Below are 24890 nucleotides of genomic sequence, written 5' to 3'. Positions count from 1 at the left end.
CTCGATTTGCCCGAGCTCCTCTGTCCCTCTCTCTTGCTGCACGTTGGAACGCGAAAGCTCGCGTAAATCCCCTTCTGAATGCACCGGCAACCCAGTTTATCGGCCGTAGGCGCCACAGGCGCTTCTTTATGCCGGCGTGCGAAACGTGAATGGCTTCCGTGAACCTGAACCCGACCGACAAACCACCGTCGCCGCCAATGTCAACGGGACAGGCCGCCGTTAACCAATGTCAATACACCGGCGACGTGTGTCACCAACATGGACGAATCGGCACACGGACGACGTCGCAGGCGGCCGCGGCGTTCGTGGATTTGTTTAGCTTATACGGTGGCCTCGCTCTACAGCTTCGTGCGATACATCCGTGTAATACATACTTACACATGGCCCTGTTCCCCGCCACAGAGAGGCGAAAGGCTTCTGTTTAATGCACGAGCGGTTGGGCGCGTGCCAGTTCTTTCTAGGGTCGATCCGTGTACGAGAAGAAAGATAAAGAGAGACAGGCAAAGGGAGAGGAAGAGAGAGAGAGAGAGGGAGGACGGGGAGTAGGTGGATTCCGAGTTAGACGAGTGGAAGCCAGACCTGATGGAGAGAAGCACGGGACACATAGCTAACGACCAGACCTGTTTTCTTTGACGCGCTATCTGTCACGTTTGATTACGATCGTAAATCTGGCGCTCTCATTACAAGCGCTGCCCACGCGGCCTCACAGAAACGACACGTTAGAGTTCGTTTGGATCTCGCCTGATGAGCTCTGCTGCCTTTCCTATAGCTGGCGTTCTTCTATCTGGACTAGGCGAGCGTTTTCGAACGTTTTCGAAACGTAGGAAAGTAGGTTCTCGGAATTTTCATCAATATGATGGAAACACGTCAGTAAGGTAGAGTTATCTTTGTGTCAAGTTCATTTTTATAACTCAGGTTGCTATATGGTATCGGAACAGGTGTATCGTAAACTACGTTTGGCTACCACGTGCTCGTTCCAAACCGTAACGTTTCCTTGGCTCACTTAGGTGCTTCGGATCTACGGGTCACGTGACTCGCTGTTCAACGAATAATTTCCATCGTGTACCTATTTTAATAGTTTGTTTTTATCACGTAGCTCGTATTCTCGACCAAAGATAAAAGTACCAGAAACAGACACGAACTTTACCGAGTGAGCGAAACGACCCAACCGTCGCAGACCCGAAGCTTCGAGAAGACCTGCATCGCTGTCCACTTTTTGAAACCTGCAAACCTTCCTCCGGTCGTTCCTACGTTCCCAATCCGTAGATTAGGAGCAGGCAACTCGATTTCCCTCGTTTCTTGATAAGCTTGACAAGCAGCACGCACGCTGCTCTCTTCGCAGGCACACGCGAAGGTAAAAGTAGACTTACTTACGGGCAGGCGAGCGTTCCACGTGTTCTGTGTGTGCGCGAGCACGTTCCAGCGCGGCGGCTAAATAGACGGTAGAAGAATCCGTGCGCAAATCGCAGCCGCTGCGAAGGTTTTGTCCCGCGGCGTACCTTTCTCTGTCTCTGTGAAGTGGCGCGTGCCGGTGTTCACCAGCCAAGGAACGAGCACCGCGCGCGTCTGGTTTCCGATGGCGTGACCGAGGGGCCGAGATTTTCATTGAGGAACAATAGGCACATGACACCTGCTGAGAGCAAGCCTAGACCTAGATTACGACAATAATGCCTGGCTTCAGCCAGCCAAGCGGATGGAGCACGAACACAAGCGTCATGGAACGAAGAAAGACGGGGCCACGTGGTGAAGCAAAAGGGAGTCTGAAGGTGGACGAAGAGGTACCGTGTTGGCGGAACAGAAAGAGACGGAAACCGCCTGGCACGAGTCTAGGCACTGGGGCAATGTCACACCTAAGCTATTATTCTCATTCACCGCAGCCAGACTTACGGCAGACTAATAACCTGTCACCAACTGCCGCCACGGTTGCGACCAAGCCTCCTTCCGTTTCCTTCGTCTCTCTGTCTCTCTCTGTCTCTGTCTCTCTCTCTTTCTCTCTCTTTGTCTCTCTGCGTTACTCTTTAACGTGTTACTGGCGACCCTCTTCTTTCTTCCTGCTTTTCATTATTCTATCTTGCTCTAATGGGATCCGTGTTGGTAGCCTGTGCGCGTGTACACGTCAACGTGCCGCTTTCCTCCCCCGCAGGCACGACACCGTCGAACCGTTCTCTTTTACAGCGGCACGAGCCACGGTCCCGACTATTTATGTAAACGTCAACTAACCTGAGGCAACCCTGAAGCAGGGCTATTAACTCGGCCGCGTGCCGCCGCAGACGCGTGGTTTCCCTGCTGATGAGGCGGTCGAGCGCGGTTTCCGGCAAGAAAAATCACATTCCCGTTTGCTTTGTGCCGCTTCGTCCTCGCGACTCCGTGCGAGCGACAAAGGTAGACAGATAGACATTTATGACTGTTCGGATACTTCCATGTTATTGGGAATGAAGAGTTCCTCTCTTTTTTCTTTTTCTTTTCAAGGGAAGATTGCAGAGGAAGAACGTGGCGAGTCGAATTTCAAAATTCGGTACCTTGCCGGTGTGAAAACTATATTCGATTGTAATTGTAGCGCCAGCCACTTTTTAAAAGTTTATACTCATGACACGTCAATTACCATTCACGTGTACCATTATTTATTTAAAATTATTATTATTATCAATAATAATTGGCTGGTGTCAGAACAACGCAGGTATATTTTTCCTTTCGGTGTCCTACACAGCGGTGCATTCGAGAAGCAAAAAGCCGAATCAAACTTCTTGTGTCGTAGCTAGACGGATATTTACGCGGATTAATATTCCCATCCACGCGATTAAAAGAGTAGATGTTATAACCGACAAAAAACTGGTACACCTTGCGTGTGTTACATCGTGTGTCTTTGAATTTTGCGCAAAAATCCGCACACCTAATTACAACCATGAGCAAATAAGGAAAATAAAAATCGTACCTGACGCCGCATAGTCGTAGGTTGTCGCTGCTTGCTCGTGGGCTGCCGGTGAAGTGTCTTGGAGTTTCAAGGATTGTCCGAAGGAATCTGAAAAGTTTGGAAAATGGTCAGTGTATAAAGTTCGTTAGAGAATGGTATAGATAGGTTGGAGGGAAGTTTGAGATCGATGATGGGAACATAGGGAAAAAATTGGTATAGCGAAGAAGGTTGGAAGTTGGGCAAGTTAAATTGCTTTAAGTTGGGCTCGTTTTATTCAAAGACCAATCTCATCCTCGAAGGCACTGTCGCGCTCCAAGAAAATTTCACCTAAAGATAACGACCGGTTTCGTAAGATCCCTCGCAATTTCATACTTGTTAGTAACTGCAGCTCCTTCGCGTTAAACGTTTCGTTCCAACTCTACCGACTCTTCGATTGTTCAACCAAACGTGGTAATGAAACTAATTCCCTGTCTGAGCGTGGGTCTGGTGGTTGGGAATCCACGTAAAACAATAGGTCCAGCACGTAATTCGTCAGGAACCGGCTAACTGCGAAGAATCACGCATACAACAGAGGCAAAAGGAGTCTCTCCAAATAGAAAACGACCGCGTATCCAGCGGCCACGAGATAAAGCACTGCCAAATAGCCGGTAGATCGAGCGTAATCCTTGGCCGGCCCATTCAGCCAGCCATTCAGTCATCAATTTAGCCCGGCAAGTTGCGTTCACGCTCGAAATCCCTCTAACGTATCAGCCTGGCCAAAAAGAAGACAGGTGACGGTCGTGCGAGTTATAACGGGGCATCGAGCCGGTTAAAAGCGAACTGACCTCGCGCAACCCTGAAGCGAGAACAAGCTATTAACGCGGCGTATGCCATTCATTCTTGCCTGGTTCCCCGATCGTTCGTCTCTGTCCCACCGTTTACGCCGTCTCGTTTTCTCCTTTGCCCTGTTACGGTATACGTACACACACGGAAAACGACTGGCTGTGTCGTGGCTGATGGCCTAATAGTACATAGTTCGAAGCCATTCACGAGCCAATGAACGGCTGGCGGAGATGACTGCAGGGGAATGGCACCTTTTGTGCAACTGCTTTCTGTTCGTGTTCCTGTCACCGTGATAGCAGAACGTGGTACAGTCGGTAGGAAAAATACGGCAAGGTCGTGAACCGGACCCTTCGCTGCGCTATGACGACGTTTCGTGAGAGCGTCGATGGTGTTGATATTAGTAGAATTATGCAGTGGGCGAGGAAACCGCGCCAGGATTAAAGGCTTTCTGTGACAGACAGCGATTTTATGTCGCGATTCAGACGCGATACCTCTGCGTGGCAAGATTATAAGAAGAGTTTCAAATAGTTATAAGAAGAGTGGAATGTCGAGGTCTGAATGTGTCACGTAATTTACTTGAAACCATTGTAGTTTCAAGTCAAATTAGAACAGCAGCGTATATTTTCCAGCAAACTACGAAGCTTCTACCTACAGGAACGTTTTACAAAGAACGATACGAAGAATATATAGAAATAAAATCTCGTTATTCGTTTTAAATTGCACGATATTTGCCGGCGCGCTTCGATATGCACGCGTGTACACATTCTGATAGCGCGAAGGCTATCCAAGAGACGATTAACAATTTCATCTTGTGAACGTGGCAGAAAAACTGACAAAACAGCGTTTGCCTGGCTTCTGCGTGTCGACAGATTTACTCGGCAAATTCGAACGTCACGTACATTGAAATGTCAGGCTAATTTTACCGCTCATTGGCCGACATCGTGTTCGTTTCATCGACTATACACAGCGAACGAAAACGAAGAAAGAAAAGAGAACGAGCGGAGCTGATCGAGCACATGTACGTGACAAAGCGATGTTGGCGGAAAGGAGACTAAAGGTTGGATAGATTAAAGGGAAAGAGAGGGTAGAAAGGGTGAGAACGCGATAAAGAGAGGGAGGTGAAGGACGAGCAGCCGCGTGGCGTGGGAGAATCTGTGTAATTCGCCACGTGGTCGAGCACCCTGGGTCGTACCGATGTTACGGCTGCTTGATCGTCTATAATACCAGCGCAATCACTTTGCACGCCCTCCAGGTCGATATTTTTACCGCCGCCGGTTGATTTATGGTCGTCACGGTGTCTCGTGAGAGTTCGACCAGTGAAACGATTCGCATAACGACTCGTCAACGAACAAATGTCAAATATTTCACTAATCGACAGCAAATATCTCTCTGTTTAATTTTGAAACGCGTGAAACGTCAATCCCCGTCCTCTTTTCTCTCCGAGTTTCCCCGCTGCGTATACTTTTCTACTTGATTTTTCCGCATAGTTGACAGTCTTTAACCAAATGAATTTGTATTTCTCAGCTGTTCCTCGGATGATAGACTTGAACCTAGTGCTACGCTTCATGCCACCTCTATACGTGCGGTATAGCTCATTAAGCTAACAGCTACCTGCCTACGTCTATCTGCACGAAGGTGTACGATTCTGTGCGCAAGTCTGTGTACCCAGTCACCTGTACGCGTGTGCCAATATACTTTTCTTCGCATCTGGAAAACTGTGAGTTTGCCGCGCTCATAGAGCTTACAGGATCACGATCATTGCGGTCTTCGAGGGTTAAAGCCTACTCTACGTCCCCGTAACGCAAGTGCCAAGTTCTACGTGTTCCACGAAACGTACGCAGACTCCAAGCTGTTGGCCAAGTAACAATTGAACGAAGAGAATTTCCCTTCGTGCTACGAATTCCCTAAAAAAGGTATCCACCGCGAGGTGAACCATGTTGGAGCCTCAACTCCAGGAGCCTTCCTCCTGACGATCTCTTCGAACCAAACAGAAGCTGTCAGTCGAAAGACCAGCCTAGAAGATCGAAGTCGCTGAGTTTTGGCCAGCTGACGAGAGGACAGTGTCCTGAAAGGACAACTGGCACGTGGCTCGGGCTGCGGAGATCGATCTTCGGATTAGACTGGTCGGTCGCGTGAGACAAGGCACGGCGACCGGATCGAGAGGTCCAAAGAAAGAAGGGAAGACGAGAGAAACCCGAGGAAGAGGAAGAAGGAGGACAGCGAGGATGTAAGAGCACAAGACAGCGCGGAACAGGAAGAGCAGGACGAAGGAGGACGGAAGGGAAAAGAGGGTCGGACGACGGTGTACACGGTGGACGTGTTGCACGTCTCCGGCGTGCACCTGCCTCTCTGCTCTCTCTGTTCTTTGGGAGAGCGCGTGATATAAAGTGGCTGAGAGGAAACGTCGCGGCGCCAGAGGCAGCCCGACGACTAAAGGGAAACGAGCGGGATGGGGTGGACGGGCGGATGGGTGTGCGGGGGGCGAGGGGATGGAAAGGGAGGGATCGGGAAACTATTGACCACGTTGGGAAGCCGTTTAACCCCCACGGGAGGACGTGCACCGCGCTTACACACATACACAGAGAGAGGAGCGAGCGAGAGAGTCGCACAGGCAGACACACAATGGTCTCACGCACACGCAGCCCGTGTATACGTACACGTGTGAAACGAACGACGAGAGGCGGAGGCAGGAAGGGAAAGCATAAACGGTTCCACACAAGGAAGTTCATTCATGACTACGGAACTTTGGTAGGTGTGAGGTCTGCACGGACACGACCTAACGCCCAGTCACATCGTATTCGAGAGTACGCGCGTAGTACGCCGCCCTTTCTCTCTCTCTCTTTTTCACTCTTTGTACGTTCTCTCGCTCTTTCGCTACTTGGACTTGGTGTGCAGCGTCGTCGTAAGCAGCCCAAGGATAAAGAACCACTACGAAGGAAGATGGAAACAGGTAGCTGAGAGAGAAGGTACGGATGACATTGTTGTAAGGCGATAAGATAGAGAGCAGGCACGTTCAGAGCACCTGCATGCGAGCAAATCGCTGATCGGTATCGGAGGTCGAAAGTGAAATTCGCGTGTGTAATTATCGCGCGCCAGGTTACACGCGACCTGCCGACAGTTGAGAGCAGACGAGGATCGGGTTCGCTGGTTTCTTCCAGCTTGCGATAAGATAGACCAGATACCTGTTCCGCTCGTGTAGGCCACCGTAGGCTTGTTTTCTTCTAAGCGATTTACCTCGTCGTCTCTTACAGAATTCGGTCACGAACGATTCTTAGACCAGTCCAAGTTTGACAGCAAATTATTCAAACTATTGGTGGCGCTAAGTCTCGGCTTTTCATTGTCCGAGCTGCTTCGAAATTTTGAAACCAAGACTACGGCAGTGTAAATGGTGGAGTATCGCGAGACCAGTTGGTTAATCAAACTTTCCATCGATCGAGTAATTAATTAATTAGACCTGGACACGTGTACGATATTACATGATCAAAAGTTTCCTATTATTTTATCGCACCTTTTACACAAAAGGCCATTACATCACCTCAAGATTACAAAATTAAGTAAATCGTTCGCACTAACAGCTGCAGTGCTATAGTTTTCCTAGCAGAATTTCCTATCGTTCTATACATCAAACTACAGAAAGTTGTGTCGCACAATAGAGCTGACTATACCCTGTAGAGTTCAAGATCGAATTCTCAGGTAAACCAATGCTGTTCACTTAATTTCCCGTGAATCGTGTGGTGTATCGTTGCTCTTAAATTATACGTCATACGCAAGATTATGGTCTTAAAAGATTATCGTCGACTTGCTAAGAGAGGAGGAGAATAAATAAGAAGTGCAGGTGTATTTATGGGGAGAAAGAAATCACTCGTGAAGGCACTTTCGTTTTAAATTGAACCGATAAACGACTTCTACAAGCCGATCGTTTTTCCCACTTCATAGACACTCACTTTCGTTTATTCAAACAACTCGAAGGAATATTTTTTCCTTTCCTTCGTAGAGTGGCTCTGTCAGGTACCGTGATACTATCGTTGTAATTGTCCTATCTAATTACGTTCAGAATGATTTGCGACTAGTAGATTCTAATAGAGAATCATCATCCATACGAGATAGCACGTAGAACAAAAATGACAAAAGCTTGTCTCAGTAAACGAAACATTGTTAGAGATAGTATTTTCTGTACTTTGGCGTATCTTAGTCGGTTAATTAAGTAATTCGATGTATAAAAAGGTGAAGTCGCTATCGTAAGTGTTTGTACAGGTGAGTCGTACGATTGCTTTTTTGGCAAAAATCATCGCCAAGGGTTGAGATAAGTTGCGATAAGATAGAGAGCATCCGCTTACGTTTCTTCGCTGTAAGTCTGAAGTGAAGTGAAATTGAGCGAATTATCGTAAAATAATACGATGCATAATTTTTATTAAAAATAATTTGATCTGTGCAACTTTCCACCTGAGGATTTCGGTAAAATTTGTGACCAGAAACGTAAGTAGTATTCTGATACGCTGTTGTAACTCTGAACTTCGTTCTGGCATTTTCTCCTTGCTTTGCTCCAAGAAAGGACAGCAACAAATTGTTAAAAAGATTTTAAAAAACAGCCTGCGATTTTTATTTATTATCGTTGGCTAAAACCTGTGTCTCACTTACGTTCTTCGGTCTCGTGCCTCGTTTTCTCTCAAAAGGCAAGCCAGTCGACCGCGCTTTTCGCAAATTTCCCAATATCGTTGGGTGCCATCTAATTGACATCGAATTTCAAACTTACATAAATTACGTGCTTGCACGATTTCCATTCGATCGCGGCGAGAAACCAACGTAAATAAAGATAAACCGCGAGGTACGCGTGACAATTACAAACTTGCTAAACAAAGCAGTTTATCGAAAAACGAAGTTGTTCGTTAAAAAGTACAAGGCACAAAGGAACGCAGCTGGTGACTGAAACGGAGCGAGCTGAATTTCTGGCCCGAGACTCTAAGCTTAATGTTGGAAAATCGTTTCCATACATTAGAATAAATAACGACGACACAATGGAAATTATAATTGCCGGTGAATCGAGCGGCTCTGTTGGATTCCACGTTAATGTAATTTACATGATATTGCAGTTCGTTGAGGTAAACCATCGGGCGTAGATGAATTAATCGATTTATTTTAATTTACGCGCTTTGTTCATTGAAATGTTACGCGAAATACTGCACACGACGCTGTTTTACTATGCCGCTGAATGAATAACGCGAAAGTCGGGTCGAGAAAACACCGTGAAACGATCGTTAGAAACGAAGCAATTAGATCGATAAACGATGTAAATGTAACAATTGTAAATGTGTAAAATTGGAATGTGTAAAAATTGCATTGCGAATGCGGTGAGAGGAAATGGCAAGCATCAGCTTTTAGACCGCTGTTGCGAGGTAAAATCAACAAAGACGAAAGAACGATGTACGAATAAATAAATAAATTTCAATATTCTTCCACTCGCCATGAGATGATACATCGATGGAAATTGAAAAATGAGACACGCACTCTGAAACGAGTATCGTGTACCGAGTACTTAGGAAAGTTCTAAGGAGATAAGGAAGCGCTTAGTCAGACGCGATCGCTGTTTCTACTTGAATCTCTATCAATATATTGCCTTTTTCCTTGGTTTTACCTTCTTCTTGAGAGGAGCTAATAACGTTGCTGGAAACTCAAGTTGGGCTAACGATGCTGCTGTCTGATCGAGCAATTCCTTATCTTCTTAAAACTTCCATAAATATGCTACTCCTTCAGACGCTTATTTACGTACGCGTGTACTTCATTCGTCTATTGTCCGAAATTCCAACGCGATTTAAGGATCGTTTTATCGAGGCAATCTTATCGATATAATGTACAAAATTTGATTAAAGTGATATACACTTGGCAGGGAAAAATGACTGGGAAAGTTAGAAACGTCAGAAGAGAGATTCGCAGGAGAATGGCGCAGGAACTTGTGCAAGCACTTCTGTACACGAAGGAAACGATAAATTTATTATTCGCGTCACAAGGACCGACATAATCGTCGTCCTAACTCGAATAACGAAAATCTTCTGACTACACGCGCGATGACTCGACCGAGTCTCGACTCAGTGGCCTGGACATTATCAAACGTAGGATGAACGAGCGAGAAAATTAACAGGCGAGTTCATACTTTTGCACGACGAAAAGCACAGCTTTGACGGAAGATTTATTTCCTTGCGAAGTTCGAAGAAGCAGAAAATGCCTGCTTCCTCCTTCTTCGATTTTGCCTGAGTGGTGTAGACGATTTCCTGAATTTTCGTTGCAACATTGCCACGAACGTAAAAGTACGTTCTCGATAAGTCGGTAATTATTCACGGCACTCTATATAATAGCGCGTAACATGGACAAAGTACAGGATTAACAAGCCAAACGTTGAACCAAACGACCCATAAAGATACACGAGATAGCATAAAATGGCCGTTAAATCGCGACACGGCGAGCAAATTGTTTGAAGCGTAGCAGCTTTTTCAGATGATCGCCAAGTCGATGAAGGTATCCCTGTCTGTATCCCTGTTGCCTGCACGCGTTGCCGTCGTCGCGCTCTTCATCGTGCGACAGCCGCCTACCTAACGCCCTGTTACGATTCGCCGATTAACGATAATTGTGCCGTTACGGTGTTTCAGTGGCTCAAAGCGCGTGCAACGGCGTCCTGCCTCTCCTCTTTGCGTCCTCGTCCCTCTCTGTTTCACTCTTGCTCTATCGTTCACCAGGAGCACGCGGCCCAGGCGTTGATTACTGGGCGGCACAGCGACGTCGGCTAATAGCCCCACTAACTACCCGGAGCCCTGATTGTTAGGTTACGATCACGGTCTTTGAAACTCGCCCCACGCATAATAACTACCAGCTAGCAACGGGGATGAACCGTGCTTGGGCTTACGGCTGCTCGAATCACACGCTGCTAAGACGAGACGCAGCGCACTTTGGCGAAAGAATCTCGTGGAAAAGGGGAAACGTTGGCGTAATAATCTTCCAGGCTGTTGCAAAGGTTCCCTTCGTTTTGCAAGAAAATAATAGCAAACTTAAAGAGCGAATAAGACACGCGGACGAAACACGTAGAACAGCGCGCGTTTGTGTCTGCAAGGAGCAGGTAGAAAAGCGAATCGATAGTATTATTATTTGTAGAGGGAAGGGTAGTAAAGAGCGCTGGAAAGGGCGACCAGTGGAACGAAGTCGACAGGTTTGTTTTGTTGCAGCGTGCTTGAGAGCAGTTCGAGAGCCTTCACTGGCCATCGAGAGTTTGTAGCCAGGCGAACAACCGTTTAAACTCCGCTTGGATATCACTGACCTGCCCCCATATCGTAGCGACGTCACCTCGACAAACTGTTGGCCCACATGTACCGCCAGTTACGGGCTCCGTTCTCGCCCTTTCATCTCTTCGGCTTATCGACGTTTTACGCTGGCATTCCCTCCATTTATTTCGCAGCCTCGCGCCGTTACCAACGTCGCTGCGCGCTTGTTTCGTCGCCAAACGGATTGCCGACCGAAGCTCTCGCGTTGTCTTCTTATCGCCGCAACGTGAAACGACCTTCCCCTTCTGTCCTGTCCTGTCGTCCTGCGAACGCACGCGAATCGATAGGCCTGCACTGTCTGACGAGATTCGCGAAAGTTGGTTACTCCAACTTGTATTTTCATGTTTCAAAAAAGTGACTCCATTTCCATGGATTTCGAGCTGGTCCTGGTGCATACGACACAGCGCAATCGGTCAAAGGCCAGGACAGTTGAACTGACCTGCGAACTCAATCAGCGGAAAAGTCATCGAGTTTACGTTACAGTTACAGACGGTTTTAGTTATGATCCTAAGTGTCGTATATATCATTCTCCGTGCTTATTGTAACATTAATCTTGAAATTTAAAAAAGAATCCGTGTTCGTTCGTTCTAGTTCAGCAGCGTGTCAAAAGCTGCTACAATTTGTTTATGCGGCAGAAATATCCTGCATAGATTTACCATAATTACAACGCTATAGTCGATACTATCCATTATTTATGGTTTAATCCAATAACACGCGATACTAAGGAAGATACAACGCAGAGAAATCGACACAAATTACGCAACAGTTGCACGGAAGGAAAATTCTTGCGCGATTTTTCGCTGGTCTACTCGAATTACCGGAAATATAGCGAAGCTGGCTCCGTATTACAGCAATCCTTTTCCATTATTACTATTCGGTCGAACGTTTCGTCGATGCTTCCTGTCCCGCCATTTGGCCAATGGAATTTTAATGTCAATATTTGCGAGCACGCAGGATGCTGCGTAGTTCGTAGGGAGTTATGTTGCGCCGATGCGTGTGTAAATAATTACGAGAGGCAACTAAAATATTTGCAACGCTTGAACGGTCTATTGTTGGCGGTTTGCTGATCATACTTTGCCTACCACTGTCGATGCTCGTCTATTTGAAAATCTCCTGCGAAAAGTGTGGTCGCGTTTGCTCTAACGACACGCTCCTTTGTTCTTCAACGATTCTAATGATAACTCGTTAGCATCGTCGTACAGTACATCGAATATTTCGTGAACAGTTAAACGTTGTATAGATTTGCCAGCCATTGTACGAAACGTCTGTATTTTACGCAACGCCGGTGCAGATATTCGAGAGACAGCGGTTGGCGAAGGAACAGGGACAATCGACGTTCAGCAACAATGGAAGGAGAGCCGGCCAGACAGAGGTAAATGCCCCGGAAGCTCGTACGTCGCAGAATCCGACGGCAGTTTCCGCGAATCCTTTATTTCTCGGAAGTTTATGATTCAAGTTACGGCGATCCAACAGGGGAAGAAGAATGACTGGCGAAGTTATATGGCGGTCGAAACTACGCTGTCGGGAAAGGGGACAAGTTCAAGCGGCAAGGTCAAGTCCCACGCCACCTACCAGCAAGATTTATTATAGTTTCCATACCGTGTCACACGTTGACCCAGTTTGAAAAAAAAAAAAAAAAGGGGGGAGAAAAATGTACTCCGTGGCGACTGTGTCGAACGACATGGCTCGTGATCCGACGATTTATTTCCGGTCGCGTGCGTTCCGAACGCGATGGATTGATTGCCTTCAGGATTTCGTTAACGAGTTCCACCAACTCACCAACTCGCGCCTTCTGCTTGTGTGCGGACACGGGAAAAAATGGAAAATCGAACTCGTCGCTGGTGTACGACGACGGTGGGCTCGTCGATGAATTTTTTCAAACGTTTTTCATTTTTTTCATCTAACTGGCCGATTTGATAACGATGGAAATATTCTTCGCGGAACTACGTACTTAAAATTCTAGTTGCCGATATCGCGACCCTTGTTCTGTGAATTTCTATCGAACGAAATCTATGGAATGTTCGTCGAATTAATTTCGAAAGCATAAGAGAGAGAGAGAGTTGAATCTCCTGCGCGAGATATAAACATTCCCTTCGTTCGCCTCATCCACTTGCTTCGGAGAAGTAGGAAGCTTTCTTCGAGTACAACCCAACCACCTGTTATACGGACAGGAATATACAAATCAACGAAACAATTGCGTGAAATGTTCCAAGACGACCAGGAAACCGTTCTACTCTCCTCCTCCCACTGCTCGTATGAAACACAAAAGCGCACACAGTGGAAACCTGTCCGTGTAGCAAATCTCGTACCTGCTCGAACCCTCTCACACTCCTCGCCATCCTCGGCAAACAATTCCACATCGGCAAAATTTCCACGTCCTCGAGCCGTATCTCGTCTCCTGATGTACTCGTCCGCGTCCTGAATCCTCTCAGCGAACACCTTGGGCCAGTGGACGGTGCATAGGCTTTGCCAGCGCGTAGGAAGCTGGCGGCCAACGTGTGATCGCGTCCTGAAGGACCTGTTGCTCTGACCGGTGGTCGGATCGGAGGGTGTTGGTGTTTGCCTGGCAGTTAGAAACAAATGGCCCCTGGTACGCAACAGAGACGGCCATAAAGCGGCGGCGGTTAGAAGCGGAGGAGTCGGTGTTGGTGGAGCAGGAGGGAGATGAGGAGACGGAGAAGCTGCAGGAGGTGGGGAAACGGTGTGGCAGGCTCGCAGGTCGGGGGTCGTGGGCGCCAGTACATCTACCCTTTGTTAATTCGGGCTTAATGGAGGCGGAGGGGCCTGGAAGAATGAGAGTGTTGCCTCTGCGAGCAAAGCAGACAATGGGGTCACTAGGATGTTTCGTGCCAAGTTTTCATCGCCGGACAAGTTTAGACCGCGGCGTACCGCCGACCACGGCCTTGCTTGTGCTCCTTATTCCAGCTGGACGTGCACGAAGCGGAGGATAAAGAGAGAGAGGGAGACGAAAAGGAAGATGGAGCAAAGGGAACGATAGCCGGAGCGAGATCGAACCGATAGGATCGTACGGCTTCGAACACACGGCGTGTTTTCGCGGCCGAGACAGACCTGGCGTGCTTTGGCGAAGCCGACTCGTACATTATGGATGCGGCAGCGAGCCGTGTTTTACGTAATCGGCGCGTGCCACCGGTAATGCGCGGAATGCGCGCGTAATCGCGGCGTATCGTGGAGAAAGGAAGGAGCTTTGTTTGGCAACGCTGTTTGCCAACATATTTTCTGATGAATACGCCCGTTTGAAAAACTCCGCCGACCGATAAACGCCGATCAGAACGACCTTCCTATTATGACTGCGCGTATCGCGCGCTCTTGACCTACGACCACGTCCATTATGTTTCTCTGCAAGTTCGAATCTGCCGATCGACCGTGTTCCTTTTATCGCGTGATTCGTAGTATGGGAACAGCGGTAGATCGAACCGAAAGGAGGCAAAGATTTTGACCATTCGAAGCTGCTGGACTATAAATCGTTGGAATGGACTTCTTGCAGCTTCGTGGTGGCGCGGATGGCGCTTCTATTTATGGGAATTTGTATTGTCCTTTCTTTTTCCCTTTAGGGCTTGTAATGGTCTCAATTTGGGAGGAAATGATTCAACGTGCGCAGGAACATAAGAAGGATAAACAACAATTAGAAGGAAGATATCTTATCTCTTTAAACATGTCGCAGATCTCCTCAAAGATCAAGCATGGCAAACGTACAGTTAAATGATTTCCCATATTGATGAAAAGAAGTGGTGCCATTATAAAGTGTACAAGCAAATTAACTGTATGTTTGTTTGTTATTCTCTGTGAAATTTTACTACAGCGAAAGAGTAGGAGTAACTGTGACAGTAATAACAACAGCGGTTGGCCTTGCGTATAAAAATTGCTTTCATAACCAACTACAAAGCGCACGGTTATCGAAAAATATTTATAACGTCGTCAGCTGTCTGTTCTTCCCTTTCTGCCCAAGTTAACCCATTTTAGAAGCGACCGAAACTAATGAAAAACGAAATAGAATATCGAACAGAAGAACAGCTCGGTCCGACCTAAGGCCTCTTTTCCACTTGCGACTAATCGCGACCACAAAATCCATTGTCGAATGTGACACAATTTCCATTCGCGTTTCCGCGACACATGGCGATTTATCAGACGCGTGCAACTACCAAGTACATGGAATAATAATCGCCCACGACTGAACGTCGTTTTGCAGACAGAGGTGCGACAACTTCTGACTGACGGCGTTCCAGTATGTAACAGTGTTAACTTGCAACGATGCTAGATACCATTATATAGTAATAACATAGAACAATACCTAACATTATAATTTATAACATCTTCGATATAACACAATTAATATAACAATGAGAAATTGTTCGTGAAGCTACACGTACGTTTGCCAATGCTCGACAGAAAGGCAAGATCGAATCATTCACGTTGTTCCTCAGTTTCACCTGAAATCTTTTTCCTCGCAGCTGACTACTTTTTCCGCGCAAATGGTTCATCAACCTTTTACAGGCAACGATCGATCGGTGTGTTAAAAACTGTACGGTTCCGTTAAAAAGAAGCAAGAAGCTGGGAAAGAGTGGGGGACAGAAGCAGCAGCAGCAGGTTAACACCTGAAGAAAACTGAATCGTCAAGCTTGCCCCGGATCCGGCTGACGGGACCAGGAATACCGCAACGACAGAGACTCGTTTTGAGCGGAGAAGCTGTCGAAACTCACGTCACGGACGTATTGACTAGGAAATCCGACGTAGGAGGAGTCGGAGGCGAGCGATGAGAGGGTGAGCCAGTAAACCGGGACTCGACCTCGCTCCGCATCTATGCCGCACACATCGAACCGAATGCTGCACGGCTGTGTGCATATCGGTGTGCAATACATCGAGCAGCGGCAAACTCGCAGTGCGAGCAAGCGAGAGAGAGAGAGAGAGAGAGAGAAGAAGGATGACGGCGGAGGATGAGGATGAGGTTGGAGGAGGTTGAGGGTGGAGGAGGCCCTCCAACCTCGTTTTCGCTTTCGTTCGGCCGCTAGCTCACGTGGCACATATTCACATATTCATCTCTACGCCCCTGCCTTCATCCCCTTGGCGGATACACACGGAAACGTAGCACGTGAGCCGATGTTCGTACGCGTACGTGTGTGTACATGTGAAACGCACACGACCGAGGAACGTGACGGTATTTCACGTGGATGCGAGAGAGGCTCAGCTGTGCCGTGACGTATAATCCCCGACGTGGCCCTAGCGAAACTTATTCGGCCACGTGCTTTCGAAACTTGGAGCCGACGCGCGGCGTGTGCGTACGCACGGACCACCGGGTTCCCACGCGATCCCGCTCGCTACCCGTCGCGAAATCGGGATGCACCGTTGACCTTGCGGCTATTGCCGCACCGCACGATCTACGATTTACGAGGCCGCCGCTGCGCACCGAAATAGTTGGCGGTATTACCGTTTTCAATGGATCGAGGTATCGCATGGCTTTAAGAACGAACATCGAACAGGTGCGGCGCTTGTGGATTTTTACGTGTCCAAGAACAGCGCTGCGAATTTTTTTAGGGAAATCAGGTAATCTAATAATTAGGCAAGAAACGACAGGTACGTGCCAACAGCCGATAATCCTGGCTTTTCTCAACTTTCGAGAAATATTCCAACAGAATGGAAAGACGCGATTCCATCGAAGAAGCTACGCGATCTTGCGAGGGCCGAGATACAGAGCCAATCTGCAACGTGCATCCAGTGTAGGACTGTGGCACAGGACGCAAAATAGCCGTTTCGCGAAAATCCCCGAAGCGTGTCATTCGAGCTTTAGGGAACCTGTTGCTCACCTCTGCCTGCATCGTCTCTCACCTACCACCCTACTTTCCTTTTACACTACCCAGCCCTGTCTTCGGTTCTGTACACCAGCGATCGCGTGTACGTGTGTACAAGCAGCGACAACAACCACTTTGCGAGTACTCCGAGATCCGACCCAGAAGTGAAAGCAAGGAAGGAGGAAAGACGGAACGCACGCCACTGTCTTATGGTAAAGTTCGCGGGTTGCACCAAGGGTCCAACGGGGATTAAGTGACGGGGCGCCACTTGTCAGGCTGGCCGTATCTACACCTGTTCCCTGTCTATTGTCTAGATTTATTCTGTTACATCGGGTGCGTGGAAAAGTTTCAGTCTTTTCTTTTCTTCAGCAATTTCCTTCTACTTGTACAGAGTAGACGCAATGGTCCTAATGCCGTGCCCATTTCGCGCGGCTTTTCGTCAGCCAGAAATGCCATTGCCACGTTCTCTGCTGTCCGACTAAACTGCGAATTTTAATCCTTCGAAATGCATCCATGTCGTTCGTTCAGACATGGGAAGAGACGAAGTTTGGCGGAATTAAGATGAACATGGAAAAATGGTAGAATGCTTCGCACTAATTGCTGATCTGAAACGCTCATAGAGGAACAGACGATAGCAGCGGAAAGTAAAAGCGAATAACTCAAAGCTCGCGATAAATCGGTGCACGCGCTCTTTATATTGAGAAATATGCAAAATATCGCGAATAAACCTTCGTTCACAGACCTGAGAAGAGACGGTTTGGCAGAAGTTGAAAAGTGGGAAGATATTTTGTATTAATTGCGGGCCTAATTAAAGTCATAGAAATGCGGATATTATCTGCTGCTAACTACTACATAGGAAAAGGCTGGAATCGTGGAAAAGATCGGCACACGACGCTCTTGGTGTTAAAGAATATCCAAAATATTGCGAGTCTCGGTCTTTCGAAGTTGTTCATTCAGTGCTATTTGGAAGAAAACGTATAAAGTAGCCAAGATGGAGGTAACTTTTGTCTGGTTTGCGAGAAATACGGAGGCGAAGATGGTTTTAATGCGGATAGAGCGAAATAAAGATTTCATCGGGGCGCACTCGGCTGGCGGAAAAAGAAGGAGAGCGGATAATTCAGGGAAATCAGGCTGTGGCAAAATGTTAACCGGGCCAAACACAAACGGTGCTCGTCCCAGTAGTACTTCTTTTCAGCCGCAAATGCCGAGTACCATGTAGACGTTGACAATAGAAGCGGGCGCACAAAGGCCAGCAGTTCAACTAGAAAACTTCTTTCATCCTCCTCGAAATCAGCGAGCGTTGAATCGCAAATCGTCGCATTAAGACGAGCCGCGACATTTCCACGAGAGCAATCTCAGCGTACCACGCGCCGTGTGAAGAGTTCAATTTGTGCCAGGGGCAAAGATCCGATTCACCTCGACTCGTCGTCTACCATCGAACTAGCGTGTACATTTTCAAAGAGCGAACGCAGGGGGAATTAAAGAGACCGATTCATTCATCTGCAGCTTGGAAATTGCTTATCAGAAAATGGATTTCAATTACGAAAGAATATCAGGAAACAACCAAGTTACAGGAAAATCGATGCTTATTCGAATTCAGCCCACTCGAGTTTGACTAACCCAACTTCAAAAGAACGTTTAATAGAAGATACGAAGAAGAAAAAAGAAAGAAAGAAGGGGAAACGTAGGAACGCGCGCGTGTGTGTATCGTACGAAAAAAGGTGGAAAACAATATCGGAAAGTGGAAATAACATTGCGTTACAGAGCGACCTTGTCCTTTTCAAAGCAACCGATGGTCCAATGTATATCAACTTGGAGCTTGAAAGCCAAATAAAATAAGAAACTCGCGTTAGAAAAGTAGATCGGTCACAGGTCGGATGATTCTGCTATTTGGCATAAACTTTCTCCTTCTTTTTTCAGTGACAACGATGCTACGCGTTCGGCTGCCAATCGTTCAACTGAATCGAGCCCGAATATTCCATCGGAATATTTCCACGAAGACAATGTGGCCTGAAAGTTTCAATTCTCGTTCTTCCCCGAAGAAGTAGACCGCAGTGTCTACGAAACTTGGGGTCAAAATGCAGAAGCAGAACCGGGAGATCAAAAATCAAAATATCTCAACATCGTGGCAGTTGGAAGTGCAACTTTAAATTTCCCATGCAGGCGGCGGAGCCTAAAAATCCTCGGAATTCGGACCTGTCCTGAATCGGTGGAAATAGACCGCAGTGTGTACGATGCTTTGACGCAAAATGCAAAAGCGAGACGAGATCGTTGGTCCCGAGAAGTCGATAATATCAAGACAAATCGAACAGAGTTAGAAAATATCGCACGGCCCATCCTGCGGCTGACGTTTCCACCGAAAAAGCGGGGTCGGGCGATGGCCGGAAGAGGGGTCACCGTAGCAATGACAAGGCAACGAGCGACCTTGGGAGCCTTCCCACGGACACGGCTAACCCGTACGGCGAGCGTGCAGGGGGGAACGAACGCAAACAACGAAGCAACACGGCAGCGTGAGCACAGTCGTCACCGGCGGTAACCTACATTTACCATGGAAGAGAGGAGAGCAAGCGAGCCGCTTCTACGTGTACGTGCACGAGCAACAGCCCGAAGGCGGTCGAGGGACCATTTGCTGCGGCATCCACTTGCGCGGTTATGAATGGAGAAACTTCTGGTCTCGTGGGCTCGCGTAAACGTTAACACGCCGTCCGTACACGCGAGGGTCGGCCCGCCACGAAGAAAGGGCTCCGGTTTATATTCTCTGCGAGGCTCGTGCAACTGCGAGATCCGCCAGGCCAAAGGAACGGAAACTGAAGAAGGATACAACGAACAGAGGGAAGGTGAATGCGAGCGGCGAGGACCGCAAGATCAGCGGCCATCCGCAGCGCGCTGCTGTTGTACGCCAAGCGTAGCTCGGCTTCTCGCTCGCTCTCGCGTCTTCTCTTCGTCTTACCCTCTGCCCATTCCGCAAGCGTTTATCCGACGTGTACATAAATATCCGGTCGACTACTCTGTGTACACGAAGAAGAGCGAACGAACGGCGATCCCGGCCGTCTTCCCTCGTGGCAGGGCCTCGTGTACGTGCATAAGTACGTGGCCCAAGTAGGAGATGAAGCAACCGTGCACCGTGTTCCTCCATAAATATACTTTGCTTACATTCGTAGGTTCTTGCGGATGAGAGAGCCGGACTGGCGAGAGTGGCCGGTAGCTGCGAGAGTACACGCCGCCAAGCAGCGGCGAAGAGGGGAAAGAGGCAGACAGATGAGGAACGTGTACACGTACATGAAAACCACCAACACGCAGAACAATGGAGTAAGCAACAGGTACGTGTATGTACCTACACACGTATATAGACAGGCTGGCGCATTTTCCACGTGGGCCTGTGCGCTCGTACATATTCGTACATAAGCTGGGCTCACCCTACGCTAGGTAGCTCGATGCGCCTTCTCTTTCTCTCCTTCTCTGCGTCTTATGCCTGCTGTTCCGCTTCCTCCCACCCTTCCACACCCTTCTCACACAATCTTTTCACCCTTTTTATCGCTCGACCCTGTTCCCTACGCGCGCTGTCTCGTTCTATCCGTCTCTCCACGTCGGTCTATCTTCCTATGTGTGGCTCAAGGCCGTTCTTCTTCGCTCCACGTGGATGAATCGCAAATGGCGGCTTGTCGCCAGTGGACGCGTGTCAAATCGAGCGGAAGCGACCAGACCAACGCCAAAGGTTCTTCCGCGTTCCTGCCGCGGCTCGCGAGACCCGCTAGGTGCCAGGCAAACGGACACGACTCCGTTGTTGGGCAGAAAGAGAACGGCTCGTGGTCACGCGACAGCAAAGGACGACCATGGCGATACGTTGACCGCTCGACAGCTGAGCTTCCGTGACGCGTAAGCCATGCACTTGCGAGGCTGTGAACCATGGACAGACAATAGAAGAGATACCGTAGCTAGGCACGTTCGCCACGAACCTACTGTTGTTGCAAACGTGGGCGAATCTCGCGGCCACCTTGCAACTGTAGCTTCTGCAGCTACGTCGTTCGAAAATAGAATTCGAGAACGCAAGTAAGTCGATGGGAAGGTACCGCAAACGAAGCGTTGCGTCAACGCTTTAATGGGTTGGTCCTTGGCTCTTGCGACCTCGTTGGACACTTTGAGAAGCAAGCGATGACGAGTATACTGTGACGAATTCTTCTTGACGAATATACGTTTCTTCGTGACGAATATACTCGTCAGAGGTAGCTAACTGGCTGTTATCGACTGACTTTCTCACTGTGTATGGGACTCCATAACTTGACAAGTCATTTATCGTCGCGTACGTACATTCTCCTCAGAGTTCCAACGACGAGAATTGAATCCAAGATACTTTTATCGATAATTTTAATTAACGTTAACGAAAGCTTCTTGAAGGACAACTGTTTTCTTCTCGCAGATACTGCTTGCTTCACGAACTACGTATGAGCCACCCTATAGAAGATCGAATTGGCAGAGAACTAGAGAGATGGATGGAGGAGGAGGTTCGCATGGACGTATCGTAGTACGGCATAAAGATGATAGAACCGAATACCGAGCGCATACCAGCAGTTTGACGTCTGTCTGCCAGCATAACCATCACGGAATTCCGCCTGGTGTTCTTGACCTATTAGCTGCAGGGTTGCAACCTGACCGTTTCACTTTCTCTGCTTGCGCAGCACTGAATGGAAAATTCGAGACCGAACTGTGAATGAGAAGAATACGGTTCCTACAGGTAGGCTGGCGCGTCATTTACTTATTTATTTATTTATCTACCTATTAAAGCGGGCGTATAAGTACGCGTAATATGAAACGCACATAGAAATTAAGTCCACGAAACTACGTACTAGCAAACAGTAGATAGCAAACTAATATAAATCAAATAAGAGACAGCAATTCTTAATCGATGACCGAATTGAGAGGAAATATCAATCGAAGTTTACTATTATGCCATTGACATTCGTATGGTAGCATACAGCGTTTCATGGGGTGCGCATAAAGGAAATCATAATATCGCAGACGTCTCGCAGGGGCGTTCGATTCGAGGCACTCGACGATTCAATGGCAGTCGACAAGGCCATCGAACACTCTGCAGGCGAACAAACTGCCACGAATCTTCCCTGCGTTCTTATCGCGACGCGAACATTAGCTTGGAAAGGATCGAACGAAAGGAAATTTTCATACAGTCGATGATATCCTTACGTTTTCAGCGACGATAATGCAACAGCCGTGATCAGCTGGTGAAGAACGAAAGCAACGGCGAAGGATCTGGCTGGCGCGCAGGACGTTCACACGTTCGATGCGAATTCGCGAAACTTCGATTTGAAAATAGCAAAGCAACTTTCACCGAGCATCGGCACGCACGGCATGATAACACGTTATGACGACACGGCGTGTTTACCCGGCGCTCGCTCAACGCCAATGTAACGATATAAGCCATTCGTTCTGTTCCTGAAGGCATTACGCGCCACTATAGGCGTCGTAATATCGTTGTTTGCGGATTGACCGCGTTTTACCATTCGGCTAATTAATTCCATTAACTCGCTGCGGGGTGGAATAAAAGCGCGCGTATCGGCGCCCGGCAACGGAATTGTAACGCGGCCACGCGCACCACACTATTCCGTGTGTATCGAATTAATGAAGTTGGTAATCAGCGTTGCCAGATTCTGACTTTCGTACGCCGATGGGGACGAGGCGGGAGGAGGTGCCTCGCCCTCCCTCCTCCGGCGTTCTCGCCCGACAAAAGTTAATTACTGCGGCCAGATACATGGGCGTGGGCGTGATTAATTATCGCGGCGGAGCGACGAACTCGCACCTTTGCCGGCATACGCAGAAATTTATGGAACATGTGCTTTGCGCTGTTTGGGAAATAATACCTGGTTTAATTACGAGACCGGTGTGCACGCGCGTCTGCAATTATGGGGAAATAAAATGACGATAACGAACGAGCAGATCATTACAATAGACGTACGTCGATGCGACGCGATTCCGCTACCAATATCCCGCTTTTCCTTTTCTCTTCTGTTTCCTCTTTTTGCCTATCGTTGCTTCCTTTTTTCGGCCACATTTGTACGCGTCTGTGGATAGCACAGGCGCTCGTTGAAGCGGATCGAGAGCAAGTAATAACGTCGCGGCGAACGATTAACGTTATTTTCACGTGGTCAAAGTTTCGTCTATGGAATTCGCGATAATTGCATTGATCGTGGCAATTAATAGGGCGACACGTCCCGCAGCTTCGATATCGTCTGATAATCGACACCCTGTCACGATAAGCGAGCAGCGACCCGACCAACGCTCTTCGACTTAAGGAGCAAGCAGCGAGACGATGCGCGTTGTTGCGTATCGAAGGAACGTACATCGACGAACTGCAAACAAATCGACTGCGAATAGTGACGAAAGGTGGAGCTGTGTGAGTTTCAGTGGAATGTTTCAGCGATCTACGTTTCATATTCGGCTGTTTAGTTTGTAATTTGTGACGTCTAATTGTATGTGTCTAAATATGATATGTACAGTGAAGTGATTGGTTTCAAAATTTAATTTACAATTGTACGTTCATTGTTACAGGTTTCTTCAGCTTGGCAAACTTTATGTAAATTCTTACATCATCCGACTAGTCGATTTCTCGATTTCTGTTAATACAGGAATTTGCATAAAGTCGGACAAACGAAAGAAATAGCGACGAATGTACAGTTTTAAATAAAACTTCCAAGCTGGTTGTTTCGCCAGGTCTGATAAGGTTTGATTACGCAAGTTGCGAGAAAATTTTCTAATTTAACGAGCATCGGAATTATTTTAACGTCCAAGGGAATTATTTTTTACGTAGTCTGTGATAGAAAAGCAGTGTTCGATGGTTAACTGATTTTCGAACGTGAGAAATTGAATCATCCTGTCTTTTGTCAATAAGAAACACGTATGGACATTGGAGAAAATAAAAAATTGGAGTTGTAACTTCTCTTCCCAACGTCGACTTCGAAGATCGCGTAAAACGCTTGCTCCATGCAAATCGATATCTAACGTTTACTTACAATGTGCAATTATTATTAACGTAATAAATAGTGTATAATATAAGTACGTATTGTCGCGACTTATGAGAAGAAATATGCTAATAAGTTAGCTGCTGTGTAATTGCCTGACTATGTTAATGTGCGATATTCAGGAAACAATAGAACTTACACAAATTTATTATTAATTTAATAATCTCGCGTTACATGAATTCCAAACGCACTATTCCATAATATTCTGCCGGAGATATTTTAATAAATAATTCCTATACGTAATAAACTATTCAGAAAAAGCCACCGCCTACGCCAGTTTATTATCTCTTTGATAATTCCTCGTTACATCGATTTAATTCGCTAGGTATCTGACGTTTTATCATTTAACTGAATTAGCACCGAAGCCTGCAACATATTCTACAAAAGATATTTTAACAACTAACGAGAAGATATTTAATAATAAACCAAGCAGCAAATGCTTCCTGTCTGACTTAACACCCGGACAAACCATCGCCTACGTTCCATTTCATTTAAAATTCTGCATTCGCAATGTTGTTCCTTTCGTTCGTCCAACTTCACGCAGATTCTTGTATTGGCTTGGCAACTAAGTGATTGCGGGTTTTGTCATTAAGTGGTATCGACAAAACCCGCAATCACTTAGTTGCCAATATTAACAAAAGCTGAGAAACCGACTAATTGAGTAATATAGGAATTTTATTTTTCTTTTTATTTGGAAGAACTTTACAATCAATTCTCACTGAGAATTATAAATAAATTATCCTCGATAATAATAAATAATTATCGTATGTTTGATCGTAGCAGAATCCAATGATTAAATCTAGAGGGTGTCCTTTTAGTCTGCGGATCTGATCCATCGTGTCGAGTAATTGAATAATTAGTAAGTTTTGGTGCTTGTTAATTCCTACGTTATATCTATTACTCAATTTGCATATTTCTTCTTTAACTGTGGGTATCTCAAGGTCGCGATGTATCGTTTCGTTGGTAACATAGCAAGGTGCACCTTTTAAGAATCTTAGAGTCTTTGATCCGAATC

The 24890-nt window shown here is 47.2% G+C and overlaps 2 long non-coding RNA genes across 2 annotated transcripts in view; one reads left to right on the top strand and one right to left on the bottom strand.

Moving 5' to 3' along the window:
* LOC143303861 (uncharacterized) overlaps positions 1 to 24890 on the bottom strand; it is a 67379-nt gene that overhangs the window by 13404 nt on the left and 29085 nt on the right. The window contains exon 2 of the long non-coding RNA XR_013060524.1: positions 2933 to 3019. This is a non-coding gene — a long non-coding RNA (uncharacterized LOC143303861). The remainder of the gene's footprint in view (positions 1 to 2932; positions 3020 to 24890) is intronic.
* On the top strand, positions 18236 to 24401 carry LOC117166025 (uncharacterized). Its single transcript, XR_004466140.2, has 4 exons — positions 18236 to 19930; positions 20006 to 20164; positions 21262 to 21576; positions 22052 to 24401. It is a non-coding gene; the product is annotated as an uncharacterized LOC117166025 (long non-coding RNA).

This window comes from Bombus vancouverensis, chromosome 17, assembly GCF_051014615.1.
Source record: "Bombus vancouverensis nearcticus chromosome 17, iyBomVanc1_principal, whole genome shotgun sequence".
Classification (NCBI taxonomy): domain Eukaryota; kingdom Metazoa; phylum Arthropoda; class Insecta; order Hymenoptera; family Apidae; genus Bombus; species Bombus vancouverensis.
Note: the sequence above shows the minus strand (reverse complement) of the source record. Positions and strands in the feature narration are given on the sequence as shown.